We start from the raw sequence: 13,197 nt of genomic DNA on the forward strand, positions 1-13,197 counted from the left end.
ACTCTATAATAAAATTACCGCCTAATTAATGTGTCTAATTTAAAAAGTGGTTTTCTTGCAATTTCTTTAATGCAATTCTTCGGGTAGTGGCTAAGCGCGACACCAGTGTTTCTTTCAGACTTTTTCCTCCTCGGAGAGGGGTGGGGGTACTTGAAATTTTCGGGGGCGGGGGTAGAATTTTCGGGGAGGGGGCAGACACTGGAAAAAGTATATAATTATATTTCGTTGAATGGGACGGTAGACAAGTTTTTTTTTTTGGGGGGGGGGGGGGAGGGAGAGGGGGGGTGGTGGTGGGGGGGTGGTTTTAGTTTAGAGAAAAGAGACAGCAGTATCAGCCTAGCGCCCGTTGTATCCTTCCTCAACGGGCCATTTTTCTCGTACTTAATGTTAGTAGACATACAAATACAAGAAATGCGTCTAAAATCGTCTTAGTCGCATAATAAATCTCTAATTAATAAAGTGTCTTGTTCACACTTTTCACCCTCTCCTAAAGGATTCATATATGACAATTGTAGGCTGGAATATATAACATTTGTAAACTTTTATTTTTCAAAAACAAACAAAAAATCATTACATAATCACACAATATAGACATTTTACAATTATAACTAAAGACAGCCAAGCTTGGGAGGTCTGTAAAGAGCCCAACACCACAAAAACTCTGGGTTTTTAAATTTTTTCCCCAGATTTATTTCTCCCAGGAGAGGGGGGGAGCACTTGAAATTTATTTTGTAAGGTGAGGCGAGTGGGGGAGGGGGGATGGGGGTGTTGGGTGGGCTATGACGTAAAGTACAAAGTAGACTCGTGGACTTAGCAACGATTTCAATAGAATGTGATTAACCTTGCAAAATGGAATCGAAGGAATGAGTACAATCTTTTGCGACGAAGAAGGCAAGTAAAATTTGATTTTGATGTCTACTTTTAACGTGTACGCAATTGATGATGAATTAATTATTAATATTTCCCTTTTAATTAATTAGTTTCTTATGCTTATGTTTTAGTAATTAATTTGTGTGGAAGGGGCGTTTTAATAAGTTTTGTCTAGGGCGCTAAATAACCTGGCGCCGGCACTGCTGTAGAAGGAGATAACCGTGTAAAAGAACAAATAACAATTAATTGACATTGTTGTTTCCCTTACATGATTATTTTAGTAGAAAAGTAAATACATTTTTTTATCGTGATGATTGACAAAAAAAAAAAAGCAAATTTGCCGTTTTAGAGAATATACTTAAATTACAATAGTTTAAATTAACTAAATCTAACTAGTGAATTGGATTTGAACAGCCATGTCGCGAGCTTGTTTATGGCACGTACTCAGTCTAAACAATTTCAATGATACAAGCAACGCACATCGATTCTTAGATCATGGGGTTCAAGTTCGAAAATTGCACCGGTTTTAAATTTTAACAAGGAAAATTAATAATAATAATAATAATAATAATAATAATAATAATAATAATAATAATAATAATAATAATAATAATAATAATAATAATAATAATAATAATAATAATAATAATAATAATAATAATTTATTTATTTATTTATTTATTTATAATTATAATATTAGCTTTGTCGTTCGTCTGTATTATCTACATCACTACAATAAAAAGAATGTTTTTTTTTTGTTATAAACAGGAGAAAACTAAAGCACGGCTAGTACTAAAGTTAAGTTATTGAGATCCGGGTTAGTCATTTCATAAAACTTTTCTTGGAATTGAAAAAAATCAATATTGACTGATTAAAATATATAAGTAAAAAAATCGATATGCCGTTTAGTTTGAGTGTAGCTTTTATATCAGGCTAACCAGAAGTTATACGTTGCAGGTAAGTTTGTTGTCGTGTAGTTTAATGCCAGTGAAAAAACAGGGACATGGAAAATTACACGTTTATATAGTAGCTTCTTGTATAATATACGTATCTTCATTTTTTGACGTTTTGTTCCTTGTGATATGTAGCTAGTTTTAGGCGAGACGAAAATTATAGCTAAAGTTAAACATGTTTGCTCTAAAGCCCAATAGGTAGCTTGCGACGTTAACTTTAAAAGACAAGTACCTGTTACTTGTTGAAGTCTGTGGTGGGCTGTCTGACACCAATCACCAGTCATTAACACCTCGCCACCATCAAGCAGCTGACAGAAAGTAATCTTGTTATCTCCTATAATAATCATTACATTATTCAATAAAATACTTAAAAAAAAAACTTTAAAAAAAAACACGTTTTTCTTGTGGACTAAAAAGTAGAAAATAAATTTTTCTTCCGACCCTAGGGGATCTACCAATGACTGCTCGTAGATTTTGTGCTTCCTCGAGCTGTGCAGGTTCTTGTGATTACTGTTCATACATTTGATGACGAAAAACGTGGGTACGTTCCCCATCAAATTTCCAAAATTCGTGTGTTGTGTGATTTTCGCTTTAATCATAAATCTGCCCGACCCACGTTTTTTGTCATCAAATAATAATCATGACATTATTCAAAATAAAAATGTAATATCTGTTTCTTCTTCGTTCTTATGTTGGACTGGATTTTCAATCCAACACTAAGTGTTATGTGATGAATTGTTATGATCCAAATGGGCCATTGACTCCAATTTCAGCCTGCTTTATTTCTGTATTTGCTTCCATAGACTTTGTCCATTCAAGAACAAACTACAAGGCAACAGTTGTGGGATTTTGGAGTGTTCTCTCTTAGATTAGTAAGTTGCTGTCCCCAGTAAACGAGCCTCATCTGCCCGGGGTTCGAACTTTAGAATTTTCGATCGAGCAACCATGAGCTTTATCAACCTGACCATTGTATCTATTATAAACAATTTTGAAATCATTGTAGTGTCTTCGGAAGTGAATGTATATGGAAAGTTTAAACGAAATCGCTGTATCAGAAATCGGTCAAACTTAGTTTCAGACACGGACAAAATGGCAGATATTGTGAACTTCTTAAAAGTGAACTTAACAAAAACTTCCATCACTTTTGTTAAACAATACAACAGAAATAAACCAATTCTTTTAGAATCACTGTTATGTTTTAGAGCTAGCTCAAAATACCCAGAGTCAGAAAGTAACTCACACTGTCACAGATGATATATATAATCTTTCAAATATAATATAATGTATAACGTGTAGTATAAAATACACCATTGAAACAATAATGCTTTAGGCCTACGTATTGTAGCCCAATATAGTTCGGTGACACGGACATTGATTTTCTATTTACTGTCTGGACAAACAACACTAATGTGATAGTTACAACAGATTTACACGACAGTGTAGGCAGAAATTGGTTAAGAAGGAACACATTAAATTCTTTAATCTTGTGCTTACTAGGTAAGGATTAAGTAACTCTTGAACTCTTAAATCCTACGCTTACAAGGTTAGGATTAAGTGACTCTTGCATTCTTTAATCCTGCGCTTACAAGGTTAGGATTAAGTGACTCTAGAATTCCTTAATCTTGTGCTTACCAGGTTAGGATTGAGTGACTCTTGAATCCTTTAATCTTGTGCTTACCAGGCTAGGATTAAGTGACTCTAGAATTCTTTAATCCTTTGCTTACCAGGTTAGGATTGAGTGACTCTTGAATTCTTCAGTATGAAGTGGTATACGTCCCTGGCGATATGTGTCGCCATCTGTGCGGCCTATTACATGTACCAGTATCAAGGGAAGTCAACCTACCTTTTAGCCAGACAGCTACTACAGACAAGCTTGGGTAGGTTAACATTTGCTTGTTCAGGGAGAATCATGGGCATGCCTCTAACATGATGGTAGAAAGTAAACGTTTTTAGTCGTATTGCTAGTCTAAGATACCTTGGTGAATACTAAAGATTATAAAAAGACACGGACACACCCACCCACTCACCCACGCATATATGTGAGTATGTTAGTGTTTGAGCGTAAGTGTGTACACGTATAATGTATACACAATTTAAAATCCCTCTTTAGACCTATAGATCTATCGGGAAGATGAAGTATAGTTCATAAGTTTCTTGACCGCGGCATATGAAGAGAAGGTGTGGTCAGCACTTTGCCCAGCCGTCTTTACTTCCCTAACATGAGTTAGGTTATCATTAGAGCTTGGTGGACTCATGGACGTTCTACTGACTTGAACCCGGATTCAAACTCGATACTTTCGAGTTAGCAGTCTAGCGCTCCACCGCAATATGCCGTCCCATAAACATACAATGCGCGAGTATTAAAAAAATTGTTTTGCTTCATTTTCTTAACTTTACGCAGGAGACGGATCCATCTAGCATACCGCAGTTTCTTTTCATAGCTATATGAATTGTCAGCTTTGATTTCTCCAACGTTAAAGTTAAAAAAAAAGTTTATGAGAATAATTTTATAAGAAGTGCACTCATTCTATATGGCCCACTACTTAACACATATTTTAATGTTGATTACACTTGTAATCACTGTGACTTCTGTCCAGGTTGTAACTACCCCAGATGTCTGAAAGACTTTGATCAGATGGAGTTTAACATCAATGTGAACAACGAGGAACAGGTTTGTCTGTAAGAAAGTTTCGTTTTAGTTTGATTTAAGACCGAATGGCTGGCATATTTCAGTTGCGATTGAAAGCGCATGTAATAGTCTGGATTGGAGTAAGATTTTGATAAGGCCCTTAGCTAATTTCTATATGGGTAGACAACAGAACACCGTTATACCGTCTGATATCAATAGACAACACAGCTATACCGTCTGATATCAATAGACCACACAGCTATACCGTCTGATATCAATAGACAACACAGCTATACCGTCTGATACAAATAGACAACACAACACACCTATATTCTATGTGCTATGTGCTCAATTTTTGGCGCGACCCTAGCCAACACACGCATGTGCTAGTTGGAACTGTCGCGAACTCGGTCAAGCGTATCGAACAGCGTGCCAACTTTTTAAAGACAAACATTACTAACAGGTAGCACGTACAAATACCAGACACCAGGAAGAACGAAAGGACAGCCCCACAGAGAAGGAAAAGAAACAGGTTTTACACTTGCCAAATACAAGTTAATTAATATACTCATAACATTTTAAATAGAATATAATGTACATAATTTAAATCAGGAAAAAAGTAAAAACTTTAGTATTTTCACAACGTCATGTTCTTGGTTATATAGGTGAGTTCATCCAGCTACAATATTTCTTCCGAGCAAGTAAAGTGTAAAATTAAGTTGTATTGAAAAGACTACCCTGTTAATTAAAACCTTAATGATTGTAATAATGCCTGGGTCGAGTAATAGAAACTTTGAAATTTAGCAATTGTTTATAGATGAAATTATACTGTAGTACCGACATGAAACTGAGAACCAAGCAGACATTATTATTTCATCGTAGTTACTAGCAAAATAATCCGTATAATAGCATGCATTCATCAACAATTGATATTACTTTTCTAATAATATACGGAAACGTTATTTTACTACAATCCTACGTACACACAAGATTTATTTGCATCTATCTTAATTAGGATTACATTGGGTGCCAAACAAATATTCTCGGACTAATTGTTCGTGGCACAATGAGAGTTTCAAGGATTCTCACCAGAGTTTCACTCAGTGATCTCTTCGGGGTGGGGGTAAGAGGGGGGGGGGTGTTGGGGATTTAGCGCCCCCCCTCCCCTTCCCAGTAAAATAAAGTTTAATGCCCTCCCCCACCCTCCCCCGAGTAAAATAGAATTTATAGAGAAAATATATACTTTTATCAAGTACCCTTGAAGAAACATTAATTCTTACTCAATGTCTCTCGTTCATACACATTCTTCCCCAAACATGTATTTTTCCATTATTTTGCTACTTTATATAACTAAAAAAAGCATATCTGCTATCAATTTTAGGTATACTAAATTTTCAAAATACAGAACTCCGTTCTTATCTACTAACGATTAAAAACATTTATACTAAACAAAAAATATACGTAAATCCTTTTAATAACTGCGGACCCACAAGAACCGCAATCTAGACTACTTTAACAATTTTAATAATTACGTCCCTTTAATGTAAATTGTGAAAATAATTAAAATTTTACAAATAATAGGACATTGAAAATATTAAAATACATAATACGACATAGAAAGTTAACAAATAATTTAAAATTACAAATATTGATGTAAAAAATAAGACTTCAAAAGTTTCTTTTTAAACTTTTTCCCCAGACTAGTCACTGTGTTTCTAATGTGCATCAAGGAAAACTGTGTTTTAACAAGAAAAGAATTGGACCTTGAGATTAAAAGCTTAAAAACTTTGCTGAAAACTAAAAACATTTACTGCGGTAATTACTTCCAACGAGAAATTGGTTACAAATTAAACAAAGTTTTGTTTGATTGAGCTATAAAAAATTATTTTGATTTTTTAAAAAGAAGTTAACATTTATAGCTTATGCTCTCCTCCTTTTTATTTCTATAAACGTTCGGTTATGAGAAAAAACATATTTTTAAATAATAATTTTAAAATTTGTCTAGTTTTGGAAATTATTATTAAAAAAAATAACTCACACACTCATTTTTTAAAAATTTAATTCACTTTTGAATTTAAAACAAAATACTTTTTCGCTTTAATAAAATGTTAATGATTATTTTATGTTTCTTACGTTCAACTAACGTTTTTTATAAAGGAAATATTAATAAGGAACCCTCTTTATCAGAGAAAAGATCTGATTATCAATACAACGTTTAAGAAGCTGACAACAAGATAATGTTTACATTCATTCATTTCAGATTTTCATTTCGACCACTATAAATCTGGTAAGTTTGTCATTAATATTTTAAAAAAAAATTACATTTTGAAAAACAACTTCTGAAGATTTTTAAGTGCGGGCTTTAGAATAGGGTATGCTCCGGAACAAAAAAAAAACCTTTCTTAATTAATAAGCCTTTTTTTATTTATTTGTGTGTATCTAGGTTAGGGTTTTGAAAGGAAAATATTTCCATGCATCAGGGACTTCTGAAAATATGGTTGCCAGAACATATAATCATTGATCCTTCTTTTAAAGGCTAGCTTTTATAACAAAAAAACTCTATAAATATTTTTGTTCATACACAAACTTTGTTTGGTGAAACACCATTAAGTTTAGCATTATTTTTATGGCATTTAATCACATCCCATTTTAAAATGTAGACATGTGTAATATGGGCTCCGATAACTTACATAATATGATTAAAATATTAAAGATATATTTTAGTTGCATTTCTGTTCTTTTTTCATAATCATCTAAAATACGGTTTCAGAAATATCGGAAGAATTAGACACTTTTACTTCGGCTTACAATGTTCAATGTGGGATCAGCTATATAACTTAAAGCCAGATGCATTTCCTTTTTAAAACCGTCACGGCAATGCAATCGGCATCCAAAGCCCGATATTTTTGGGGAGAATTCGACCCTTCTTTTATCTCATCTTTTAAATTTTACATTACTTTATTCCCAGAGTGTTTGTTTACCGAAAATGAATGCTGGAATATTTTCAAGAACGAATTTGCTAACAGCCCTCTTTCAATATGCGGGTAAAGTTTAACTTTTGGAATATCTATAGTGGTTAATGGAAAATGGATTTAGTTTATAGTAAAATCTTCTACGAATAACGTAAATACCCCTAATAGATGAAGATGTTTGTACAACTTTTATTACTTATTAGTTACTTATTACGTACATTAGAAGATCGCTAGCTATAAGGCAAAAACTATATAATTAAACACATTATTTTCTCTTTCCATAATGCGAGTAAACTCCACGGTGCATTAACCTATAACAAATATTAAACACATCAGAAAAATACGATACAGCTTCAATCATCTGGCGTTAGAAAAACTGTTTAGTTTTATGTAATATTAATTTTTTTTTTATCGTTTCTAATATCGTCGAGGCTGTATTTCCAGAGGCGTACTTAAGCTGTTGGAATGTGTGACCGACGGTTGCCCTATGTCGATTACACAGCAGTTCGAAATGTTTGATAGAAAGGAGAAGCATTTACGATCTCTAGATATTAAATGTGGTAAGAGTACTAAGAAGCATGCGGTATTGTACTCGTTTATTGATATATATATATATATATATATATATATATATATATATATATATATATATATATATATATATATTGAATTATCATTTTCGTCCAGTAGAAATACTTCTGTGCTACTCATAGACAGCAATTTACTTAAAACGATAATTTAAAAACCAAAATAAATGCCTACTGTGTATATTTTTATACTACATTCATGATGACAATAGCCATTTATTTATCATAAATACACTAGCTAATATCTTAACACTATTATTTAATTTTCAGATATCGATAAAATGAAATATATATATTTGAAAGGTAATTATTATTTTAAATAAAATAGAACTTAGATTATTTTTTTTTTACTTTTGTTGTGTTTAAAAAAATTCAAAATATTATGTTAACTTGAACGCAGTGTTTTATAATCAGTGTTTTGAACTGTTAGAAAAGCATTTTTAAAAACTATTGTTAGAACCCAAGTGTACCAATCCCAACATGTTTGTGTGTAAGAACAAGGCGTGCGTTCATAAAAGTTTTAGATGTGATTCAGTTAACGACTGTGGCGACAACAGCGATGAATACGATTGTTGTGAGTAAAACTATTTTCTTTTCTTTTGTTGCTGTTGATAATAACACAAGCCTTTAGTTTTGACCTAGATAGACAGTCCGTTAGTCGAGGACTAGTTAATTAAATATTTTTACAACATAATCATCAAATCAACCTTCTTTGTTTTAATAACTTTCATTATATAGTAAAGTTAATATTTTGAAATCAATGAAGATAAAAAATTTCAAAAATAAATTATGAACTCTATTATTTGTAAATCTTCATTTATTTAAAATGTCACAATGAATTTCATTTTCTATATTTAGATTTTTATACTGTCCCATGTTTTTCATTGAAAGGCAAGAAACGCCAGTAACAAGTAATTTTTATGTATTAATTATAATCATTAAACATATCGTATAATTCGATTAACAATGATTATCGTTCAATTTAATGTTTGCTTGATGTACTTTAAGAACGTTATAATAATACGATTTGTTTTCAAATGTAATACGAAAGAGAACATATTTTAAATACGTTTGTATGTTATTTAAATTAATTAATAAATATTATATATATATATATATATATATATATATATATATATATATATATATATATATATATATATATATATTATAATAAAAAATATCACAAATATAAATTATTCCTTGAAAATGCTTCTTAAATATTATTGTTCCTTTCGTTTCAGATAAATTTCAAATGAGAACAATATGAAAATCAATTTTTATTTAATTGTAATTAATTATCAGAGGCCCTTTGGTTGATTATCTATGACATTCAAACTTTGATTAGCTATTAATGATGGACACATTTTTTTGCCGTTTACTTCGAAAAAAGTACTCATTTGAGATAATTTAAATTACTTCTTTTGACACAGCGCTTGCAGTTTTAAACTTTGCATTTAACTTTTAAAAGTAAGAAATAAATACTTTAATTTGCAAAGTCCCATCTTAACATTAAAATTTCTGTGTGGATTGCACCCAGCTGGCGCTGATAGGGGACAACAGTCTTGGGTATTTTAGCGTAGTTTATGTATCAATTAACATAATTCATTCTCTTATATAAATCATCAATGCAGTTTTACACTACTTTATAAGAATACATAAATATATTAAATGCAAATAAAATTTGTTGTGTTTGCTGGTTGACTTTTTATAATTGAACTAAAAACGTCACAAGTACATGATATCTTGATGTATTTTTTATTAGCTAAACAATTTTGCCTTAATATTGTACAGATGGTTTAAATAAAATCAAATTTATTATACATTTTTAAAACTCTGACAAGCAGCAAATTTAAACAGAATATAATATTATGAGATAGATATACAAAAATTAAAAAAAAAAGATTTTCGAAATTAAAAACGAATATGGAACCAAAACGTGAGTATTTACACCTTAGTACACGTTTACAATAGTTGGGATATAAATATCTCTCAATTACATCACTATATTTATTAAATGACATATTTTATTATAACTCATCGCCACAAAAATGTTTACGTTTTCATTTAATACATATATACCATTGTGAAATAATAAAACACGACGTAATTTAAGTTTTAGTTTAAAAAAAACATTTGCTAAATGTTGTTTTCATTTTTTTTTAAATATAAACGCGGTCGAAATTTAAACTCAATCATTTCTAATAACTGAGCCGATATCAAAAGAGAAAGTAATATAGAGAAATATTAAATTCTTTAACTTGAATATATTCTGTAGTTTTGGTAACTACAACAAATATTAATCTTGACTTAGTCCTCTTTACTTCTTATGGAACATAGGGCCTCAACCATTTCCTTCCATTTTATTAATCTTGCTCACTTTAAAATAACCCCCATTATACTGTTCTATTATTTTAGACATTAAATCAATCAATCAATCAATGCCAACGTTAGTAGAACAAACACAATGTTTGTCAATAGTGCTGTCATGAGATCAATACCCCAGCATGTGTTGGCAATCAAACACTTTGACTGAAGCAGTTTGTCAATGTCTTGAGTCTCAGCTTTCAGGTTATGTTCAGATCTAGGCATGCACAGTTTTCTACCTTTGGGCGTTTGCTCCACCATGATACACACTGTTACAGTCGTGTTGAAAACAAAAATCCCGTTCAGTTGGTTCTGTCGTGATACCACCGCCGCTTTATTTTCAAAAACATTCCTTTCTGTAAACACATCAACATAGTTTGATGTTTCCATGTTTATATTTTCTCTAGAGCTGTTTTTGCATTTCTGAATAACGGCCGAAATAGATACTAACTTTATCTTGATCTTTTTGTTTATTTTCGGTGCAGTTTTCGCAGTTTCATAGTTGATCTCATTCTTTATTGAATAAACTTGTATTAGCTCTAAAACAATATTTTCTTTTGATTCCTCATTAAAAATATACTGTTTTTCTAAAAATGTGTAAACTTTAAAATCAAAGAGTTCCTTGAACAAACAGATCAAAACATCAGAAACATTTAGCTGTCCAAACTCAGACGCGATGAACCCTCCAGTTGTATCAGCTATCCCTATAACCCAAAACCGATGGCATTTATTGTCCAAACTTTGAAAGAATTCAGGCGCGCACTTCTGAATCTCGCATGAGCTGTCTTGAATATCGAATAAACTGGTCACGGTTTTAAAGTCGTCAAAGTCACAGACCGCCTCCTGCCAGTGCTGATTGAGGGCGACTGTTTTAGCGGTCAGCTGTACCGAATGGTTTGTGTTCATGTGGAACAAAATTTTAAACTTGGCCGTGTGGGATCTAAATCCAGCCTCTTTGAAGTCTCCATAACCTTCGTTACAAACTAAACAGTAGCGATTTCGGTATACAATAATTTCATTATATTCATTATAAATAAAGATATATGAAATAAAATCGCTACACATTTTCTCGAAATGATTATAATCTTGCAATGATACGTAAGTCTGGTTATGACACGAATCGATCACATCATTTGAGCAAAATGTCGCGTGAAATAACTGATAAGGAGGTACGTAAGATATAAAATTCACGGGATGTTTTTGTTGTTTCCACATGGAAAAGTTCCAAGCATCATCTCCAATAAACGGTTGCCAAAAAGTAAAATTAGAGCTGTTTTTATTGTTACAATCGTAGATTATCTTGTTGGTAAAAACGATGCCTGTGTCTGTATTTGTCACTGGTTTGTTGTTAATAAAACTGAGCACATTTTCGTAGGTAAACAAAGAAAATTTTTCTTCACTGTTGAGTGAAACAGACTGGTTACCGTGTAAGTGAGTTTGAGTTGCTGATGTGTTCGGGCAAGATGCGACCATGGCCACGTTGTAACTCGTACACAACAGCTCCAGGTGAAGCAGGTCTTTGAATTTTTCGATTCCTTCTTTGTAAACATTCGGACAATCCGTCTGGAAATCTTCGCAGCAGGTCTTGTATACAACACAGCGGCTATCGCATGAACAGTATTTAAACCAGTGTTTCCCACAACTGTCTTTACAACTGGTTTTCATATCTTCGAAGGTGAATCCAAGAATTGGATAAACCACAACAAACATTTGGAGGTAAAGGATCAGTTTCTTGTGATGAATCAGACCCATATTTGCAGCACGAAGTTGAAGAATTTGCATCCAAGTTTTAACATTCGGATTCCAATACTTAATATAGAACTTCAGACAATGTAAAGTATTCTCTTTGGACCTAGCGATCCATTGGGCAGATGAAGTACAGACAATGTGATGAAACAGAAACTCGATATATCTAAAACAAAAGCTTAACTCCTTGAATTATTTAGTCCACTGTAATAAAAATACATATTTTAATATTTGTTTATTTACTTTTTAATAGCTACATTTTTATACTTTCGTTACGAATAAAAAGATTTATAAAATAACAAGTGCGAATATCGCTGGCGCTGCGCGAAGGGTTATCGATGTAATGTATCCTAACGACGATTTAAAAATCTCTGAAAACAAAATGTATATCATGATATGTTTACATTCTGACGTTTAAAAGACAACTATTGCAATGTCTAAGCCTCACATCACATACCTTCAGTGCTGATGTTCTTGAGACGATGTAATGCCAGTGTTAATAAGCCAATTCCTAATTATTATTAAACGTTGGAAAGCATTGTATGCTTACTCTTTCTTAAAACTATTTATAAATGCACTATTTTCAAATCTTGCGGAAGAATGAAAACAGAAGGAGAATTAAGAGAATTATTAAATTAGAAATAAAATAAATGTTTGTTTCATCCTTGTCTAAATACACAATATTAGTAGCTAACAATATTTTTCGTATTTATAAATATATTGTCAATGACTTAATAGTATTGTTTGTTTATTCGCCAAATAATAAATACAAGAAAATATACTAAAAATCTCGTGTTAATACATTTTTTAATTTAAGCTTGTTGCGATATGAAAAAAACCTCTATTCTAATATAGCACATCAAATATTTTATGCTGATGATTATAGCACAATGAAATGATGTTATAGGCTAAATAACAAAGTAACTTTATATTGCTATTTGTGGCACGACGAAATGCGACTAGGATGCTGACAGGTATCAAAAGTAAAGAGAAATAAGCTTCAAATTACAAACACAATTTAAAGTGCTTGGTTTTTAATTTATTTACAATGTAAAAGAAATGGTTTTAAATTT

At 31.8% G+C, this 13,197-nt stretch overlaps 1 long non-coding RNA gene across 1 annotated transcript; it reads left to right on the plus strand.

Annotated features, from left to right (window-relative positions):
* Window positions 1–1,701: 1,701 nt before the first annotated feature.
* Window positions 1,702–9,663, plus strand: LOC131937059 (uncharacterized). Its single transcript, XR_009386158.1, has 8 exons — window positions 1,702–1,827; window positions 3,551–3,700; window positions 4,421–4,502; window positions 7,421–7,984; window positions 8,282–8,314; window positions 8,469–8,585; window positions 8,870–8,922; window positions 9,256–9,663. It is a non-coding gene; the product is annotated as an uncharacterized LOC131937059 (long non-coding RNA).
* The last annotated feature ends 3,534 nt before the right edge of the window (window positions 9,664–13,197 follow it).

This window comes from Physella acuta, unplaced genomic scaffold (genome assembly GCF_028476545.2).
Source record: "Physella acuta isolate Inbredline_101_S28 unplaced genomic scaffold, ASM2847654v3 ptg000199l, whole genome shotgun sequence".
In the NCBI taxonomy this organism is placed as follows: Eukaryota; Metazoa; Mollusca; class Gastropoda; family Physidae; genus Physella; species Physella acuta.